Raw genomic sequence first — 7,847 nt, 5'->3', positions numbered from 1 at the left:
TCTCCTATCCACCTCAATTGAACCACATTACAGTGCCTAAAGGAGCTACCAGACGGTGCCACATTGACTTGGCCTCCACTGAAATCACTCCTTGTGACTGCAGAATAGCTGGCCCTACTTACCCTAGGGACAGGTGCAGTCACTGCTGCAGCATAAGAAATTACAGCATTCCTTGCTTCATCCTACACACCACTTTTAGTTACCGACCCCTCTTTAGATAGTGTGAAAACACCATTATTTTTAGAGGTACATAGAGCAGAGGCTCCTGACACAGAAACAGCATTTACATTACTATTGTGAATTCTTGCTTCATTACCAGCAACTGTGGGGTTTCCAACAATAGAAATGTCCTCTTTAGCACTCTTTACAGCAGAGACCATACACCCTTCACTGACTGGCTGTACACAGGAGGGACTAACAGCCTCAGCTAGGCAATGAGCTTGATCTCCAACATCTTCTGCTGCACCATCCATAGGAACTATATCTTCATTTTGCTGCACAGGTAAATCGTAAACAAAAACAGCTTTTTCTTTCATCTTTGGCTTTAATTGTTATTATCCTCTTCTTCATCCTCGGAGACACCCAACAGGGCAAACTTGCGACCATGTAAAGGTGATTCTATCTAAATCATAGATCTTAGCATATCTGATCACTCTACAGGCTCAGATGGGTCACCTTGTTCATAGGCTGTTGCGGGGATAAGGGCACAGATGGTTCTGGACCCGATAGCACATTGCCGGTCAAATCATTCGGCTGCTGATCACCCAGAGCCTGATTAGCAGAACTTTCACCACTTTTCACAAGCATATCAGCATTTGGTGCAGGATGCAAAGATTTTCCAGCATGCTAGGCAGAAATTAGATCCATTACCATGGAAACATTTTTACAGGATACTGACTGTGGTTTCTTACTCTCTAATGATGCCTGTACTCCACTGGCCTCCATGGGCCCTCTGCGTATTGAACAGAACTGATCCTTATTGCTATATATTTCATTGAAAGCCCCACTGGTTTCCTCCAGTGCAGCCACCAGCAGACTCTGCCTCTCCACTTCAGCCTCTAAAACCATTAACTCAGGCCACATCTGCTTTCTCTTAGAACTGTTCCGCAGATCACTAGCAAGTTTTTTATGTTTAACCACTTGCCTACAGTGCACTTTCACCCCCTTCCTGCCCAGAGTGATTTTCAGCTTTCAGCACTCTCACACTTTGAATGACAATTACTCAGTCATGCAACACTGTACCCATAAAAATTTGTGTCCTTTTTTACACACAAATAGAGCTTTCTTTTGATGGTATTTAATCACTACTGGGTTTTTTATTTTTTGTGCTATAAATAAAAAAAGACTGAAAATATTGTGAAAAAAACGCATTTTTCTTTGTTTCTGTCATAAAATTTAGCAAATGAGTAATTTTTCTTCACAAATTTTGGCCAAAATTTATACTGCTACTTATCTTTGGTAAAAATAACCCAAATAAGTGTATATTAATTGGTCTTTGTGAAAGTTATAGAGTCCACAAGCTATGGTGCTATTCATTGAAAATTGATCACACTTGATCACACCTGATGTACTGAAGGCCTATCTCATTTCTTGAGACACTAAAAAGTCAGGAAAGTACAAATACCCCCCAAATGACCCCTTTTTGGAAAGTAGACATTCCAAGGTATTTAATAAGGGGCATAGTGAGTTTTTTGAAGTTGTAATTTTTTCCCACAACTCTTTGCAAAATTAAGATTTTTTTTTTTTTTTTACAAATTGACGTATTAACAGGTTATTTCTCTCACACAGCATATGTATACTTGCAACTACACCCCAAAACACATTCTACTACTCCTCCTGAGTATGGCGATACCACATGTGTGAGACTTTTTCACAGCCTGGCCACATACAGAGGCCTAACATCCAAGTAGCACCGTCCGGCATTCTAGGAGCACAAATTACACATATCATTTCCTGACAACCTATCGCACTTTTGAAGGCCCTGGAGCACCAGGACAATGGAAACCCCCATAAAATGACCCCATTTTGGAAAGCAAACAGCCCAATGTATAATTTTTGAGGCATAATGAGTCTTTTGAATATGTCATTTTTTTCCACAAGTTTTTGGAAACTGTGGAAAGAAAATGAAAACACATTTTTTTTACACAAAGCTGTCCATTTATGCAATATTTCTAACACATAGCATGTACATAGCAAAATACATTCTGCTATTCCTCCTGAGTATGGCGATACCACATGTGTAACACTTTTACACAGCCTAGCCACATACAGACGCCTAACATCCAAGTAGCCCTTTTCACAAAGTTGTCCATTTATCCACTTTAAGACTGGGCCTATTTTTGACACTTGGTGTTTACAAGCTAAAATAATTTTTTTTTGCTAGAAAACTACTTAGAACCCCCAAACATTATATATTTTTTTTTAGCAGAGACCCTAGAGAATAAAATGGAGATCGTTGCAATATTTTTTATCACATCATATTTGCGCAGCAGTCTTCCAAATGCAATTTTTTTGAAAAAAAATCACTTTTTTGAAATAAAAAATAAGAAAACAGTAAATTTAGCCCAATTTTTTTCCATAATGTGAAAGATAATGTTACGCCGAGTAATTAGATACCCAACATGTCATGCTTCAAAATTGCGCATGCTCACAGAATGGCGCCAAACATTGGTACTTAAAAATCCTCATAGGCAACATTTTAAAAATTTCTGCAGGTTACCAGCTTAGAGTTACAGAGGAGGTCTAGGGTTCAAATTATTGCTCTCGCTCTAACGATCGCGGAGATACCTCACATGTATGGTTTGAACACCGTTTACATATGTGGGCGGGACTTGCATATGCGTTTGCTTCTGCGCGCGAGCTAACAGGGACAGGGCGCTTTAATTTTTTTTTTTTTCCTATTTATTTTATTTATTATTTTTTTATTTTTACACAGTTTAAAAAAAAAATGTTTTGATCATTTTTATTCCTATTACAAGGAATGTAAACATCCCTTGTAATAGAAATAGGCATGACAGGTCCTCTTTATTGTGAGATCTGGGGTCAAAAAGACCTCACACCTCACAACTACACTAAAAAAGAAAAAAAAAAATTGTTGAAAAAAGAAAAAAAAAAAAAAAAAAACGGCCCTTTAAACCGGTTGCTAGGCAACGACTTTTGACGTAGCTCCGGTCCTCCAAGACCATAGAGTCGAGTGAGGGCCATCTTGCCCTCACTCGACTTCCTGTCTCTGAGGGTCCGGGACCGGATAGTTTTCCCCGCTGCCGGCGGTTCCGGTAAGCTGGGAAAACGTCTGGGACGCGGTGGGAGGGGGGGGGCACCTCTTCCCCTGCACCGTAAGGGTAATTCCGCAGAGAATCCGCCACTGGGACCACCCTTATCTGAAAGCCGACCGCCCGGCGTTTAAAAAAATACCGGGGTTATGGCAGCTATCTGCTGCCATAACCCCAGTATTTAGCTTTTAATGGCCGACGCATATAGTCGTTAGGCGGTCGGTAAGTGGTTGCATGTATATGGCAAACAGGTAACGATGACTGATGGGGTGACAGGTGACTGATGGGGTGACAGGTGACGATGACTGATGGGGTGACAGGTGACGATGACTGATGGGGTGACAGGGGACAATGACTGATGGGGTGACAGGTGACAATGACTGATGGGGTGACAGGTGACGATGATTGATGAGGTGACAGATGACTATTGATGAGGTGACAGGTGACGATGATTGATGGGGTGACAGATGACAATCAATGAGGGGGTGACAAGTGACGATGATTGATGGGGTGACGATGACTGATGGGGTGACAAGTGACGATGATTGATAGGGTGACAGATGACGATGACTGATGGGGTGACAGGTGATGATGACTGATGGGGTGACAGGTGACGGTGATTGATGGGGTGACAGGTGACGGGCGATGGTCACCGATGGGTGACAGGTGATGGGCGATGGTGCACGGCGGTACTGATGGCACTGATCTCTGGTGACCGGTGAACTTTAGGCTACGTTCACATGTGAGCGTAGCGATGACGCCCCAAAGAAGCTCTTGTACCTTTTTTGGGCGTCATGCGATGTTTGCGTGATGTTACCGCGTTTCGGCAGGCAGAAATGGCGGCAACATCGCACAGCATTTGGGGTGCTATTGCAAATCAGGGGCAACGCACAGGCGTCCCGCGATTTGCAATGATTCCCGGATCGCGGGCAGAATCGCGGTGATTCTGCCTGCGATCGCTACGCTCACATGTGAACGTTATGGGTGTCAATTTCTGGGCACTGATGAGGTGACTGTTGGGTGACAGGTGCAATTGGGGGGGGGGGGGGCTGAGGACTGTGTGGGGACCTTTATTTTTGTGATTTTACATTTTACAGGTGTACAGAGCAGTAACTCACTATTTCTAGCTCTGCTCTCCTCATACTGGAAACTGTATGAGGGGAGAAGAGCTAGTAACAGTCAGTTACTGCTCTGTATTTACATTTTGTGATGGGCTGTGAATGGATTCACAGCCGATCACATAGTAAACAGTCACTGTCAGTGACTGTTTACTACTGCCGGTGACAGCTGTGTTCCTACGGAACACAGTGCCACCGACATGACCGCACTGCGCGCTCCCGATCGCGCATGCGCGGTCATCTTGTGGGTGCCTCCATTGTGATCGGCTGTGTCATTGGAACGCTGCCGATCACGTGGGAAACAGCCATGCCCATTGGCTGTTTCCCCCCTGCCGGTGACGGGGGGTGTCACGGGGACACGCCGACACCGGCAGTGCAGGGCGGCGCGCACGCGATCGCGCGCCTGCCCTGCTTAAAGTGCCGCCGTCATATGACAGCGGCCCAGGATAATGGTCGCACTGCTCCGCCGTAATATGATGGCGGGCGGGCGACATGTAGTTAAAGTCAAATCTTACCTTTGACAGTACCTTCTCCTCCTTGGCAACTCTCGCAATCCTCGCACAAACTTTCTTCCCGTAGGTCACCAAGCTGTCGCCTTTAGCTGGGCCATTTCCCAGGTTCTCAAACACTGGTATGGGAGGACCGGTACTATGGCCATCTGGAGGATCTTCACACCTATGCATGTTGCTTTTCAGCATTTCTGTAGTGCTTTTTGCTGTGCTTTCCACGCTTTTTTTACCGTGATTTTTGCGTTTTTTTTTTTTTATTTGTTTTTGAGCAAAGTCACACTCCTAAACCTTGTGGACAGCCTTCCCAGAAGAGTTGAAGCTGTTATAGCTGCAAAGAGTGGGCCAGCTAAACCCTACTGACTAAGAATGGGATGCCATTAAAGTACATGTACGTGTAAAGGCAGGCGTCTCAATAATTTTGACAATATACTGTATAGTATATTCCAATCAGTTTTAGAGAAAAACAAGCATGCAGGACTTTCAGTGGACTATTTTTTTTAGCTTTGTTTAATAACGTTGATACTGTGAAAAGTGCAGTAAACAGCACTGATATGCCACGAACACTCTATTATAGCTAAAGTGATGTATTTAGTTAAAAGTTATTTGTAAAGAACTTTGAAAAAGTGTCATTGTAATATAAAAAAGCAAAATAAATCAAAACTTCCCTTCATTTGGTAAGAAAATTCTTTGTTTAGAATGTGTGATTATTTTTGGTCAGTCATTTGCTTTGTTTTTGTAGATTTGTAAAAAAACAAAAAAAAAAACAACTATATTTAGTTTAACAGCTTATAAAATATTACTGTTTTTATTATTAAGAAAAAAAAAAAAGGAATAATTCTTCTTATGTATATTTATTGTTGCCACCAGATGGCAGAAGAGGAGCATTTTTGTAATGCAAAATACTAGGTTGTTTTTTTACTCTTCGCCCTGTATGTTTTTAGTGGTATTTATCTTGCCGATATGTAAATTTAAATGCAACCATAGATTTAAAGTTATGGCTGGGCACTTAAGCATGATTTCACTGCAAAGCTACAACTTTTCTGGGGGCTGTGAACACAACTCTGACATTAACTTTAGGCCAATAATTCTGTTATTTTTCAACTTCTTTTAACAGACCAAGCTGTCCAAACAAAGTAGTAAAATGATTGAGACAAACTCTGTAACATTGACATGGGTGCTTACATTGGTCAGCTTTTATTCAGTTACGTAAAACCTTTATCACAAAAGGAAAAACAAAAACCTTTGGAACTGCTTAAAAAGCTATCTGTAGGTCAGCTTTAATTTGTTAGCCAAGTTTAATATAAATCTACTAGTTCATCTAACACTACCCTCTCATACATGGAAGCCCAAATAAAAGAAAACAAACGCAGTCATATTTAGGGGTTGTAAACTGCAATAAATGAAATGTTTGTTTTGGGTGTAACACCATTTTACATAAAAAAATAAATAAATACAATTGCCTGAAAAAAAAAAATCCAACATGGCTCAATGATTTTTTTCCCTAGAAGGTGTTGTAATCTATCCTCAAATTATTGTGAGTGCTAAAATCTTCCTAATTTTACATAGTGCCCCAGCGAAGGTACTTTTATGACAAAACTAAGAGTCCTTGTACTAATAAGAACTTTCAGTAGTCTAAAATGTATCTGCATTTGGTAAAATAAGCAAGATGACACTAAAATCCAAATGATCTGAGTTGTAAAGAGACGTGTTTTTTATATGTAATTTCTCCTTTAGAACAGTGATAATAAATGCAGTCAGAAAACATTGTATATCCTTCAGTAATCTTGAATGCCTACTTTGAAAGCGGGGATCCTGTGACAATAAGGCTCCATGTACACGGGACGTTGTTAAAAGTCCCTTTGAATGCTGGAATTTTTAGGACGTTTGAAAAGTCCGTTCGGTCGCGTTTGTACCCGCGTTTAGCGGGCGTTTGCGTTTAGAACCGTTCCTAGAGGTAAAAAAAATGATTCCCCTTTAAAATGGAAAAACGCGAACGCCAAACGTTTTTGCGTTTGAAACGCCGGGAAACACACGTTCGAACGCAAATAATTGCGTTCTAAAAAAAGTCCCTGAACGCAACTGCCCGCAAACGACCGAAAACGACCTGGTGTACATGGACAGATAAGATAAAATGTAGATGGGTTCAGGGGCTTCTAAAAAAAACGCCCAACTGCTCCTAAACGGCCATTTCCAGCGTCCCGTGTACATGGAGCCTTACTGTTCAGGAACTATAATGGTGGCTGTACTACAAATAATTAATGCATAAGCAGGAGTGAAATACTGTATACACTGAACAAAATTATAAACGTAACACTTTTGTTTTTGCCCCTATTTTTCATGAGCTGAACTCAAAGATCTTAGACTTTTTCTATGTACACAAAATACCTATTTCTCTCAAATATTGTTCACAAATCTGTCTAAATCTGTGTTAATGAGCACTGTGAACTTAAGCCGTGGATAGCCTTGGAACAATGATGCTCGGATGTCTCCTGGATTTGACAATATTTGATCCCTGATCTTAAGAGCCATCCTACCATAGTCCTAGCTCCTACGGCTCTCCTGTTAAGCCGTTAAACAGTTAGCCCCGCCTGAAAGGTCTCCGGTTCGTACCCAGTGCTGGGTAACCTGAAATTCCTGCTCGGCCTCTCTGATAGACGGTTTTTGTCAGCTCCTGTATAGTATACAGTATATGCATTATGTGATTATATTATTAAGAAGATGGACTACTGTCTAAAATAAAATCCAACTTCACTGATCAACTTTTTTTGTAATAAAGTACCCACAGGTTATGCGTTACTTCATCTGCATTAGTAGTCCTTTAGTTGTGGATCTTGTTAGAATTGCAATTGAAGTTTCTACATACAGCATAGACCTGTTAAGGCCCGTTCACACGATCAGATTATCGAACGATCTGTCGTCCGTTTTTTGTGGCATGCTAGTCTCGTGTG

The sequence above is a fragment of the Pelophylax lessonae genome, assembly GCF_965119305.1.
Source record: "Pelophylax lessonae genome assembly, chromosome: 5".
Taxonomy (NCBI): Eukaryota; Metazoa; Chordata; class Amphibia; order Anura; family Ranidae; genus Pelophylax; species Pelophylax lessonae.
The sequence above is the reverse complement of the archived record's forward strand: the minus strand, read 5'-3'. Positions refer to the sequence as shown.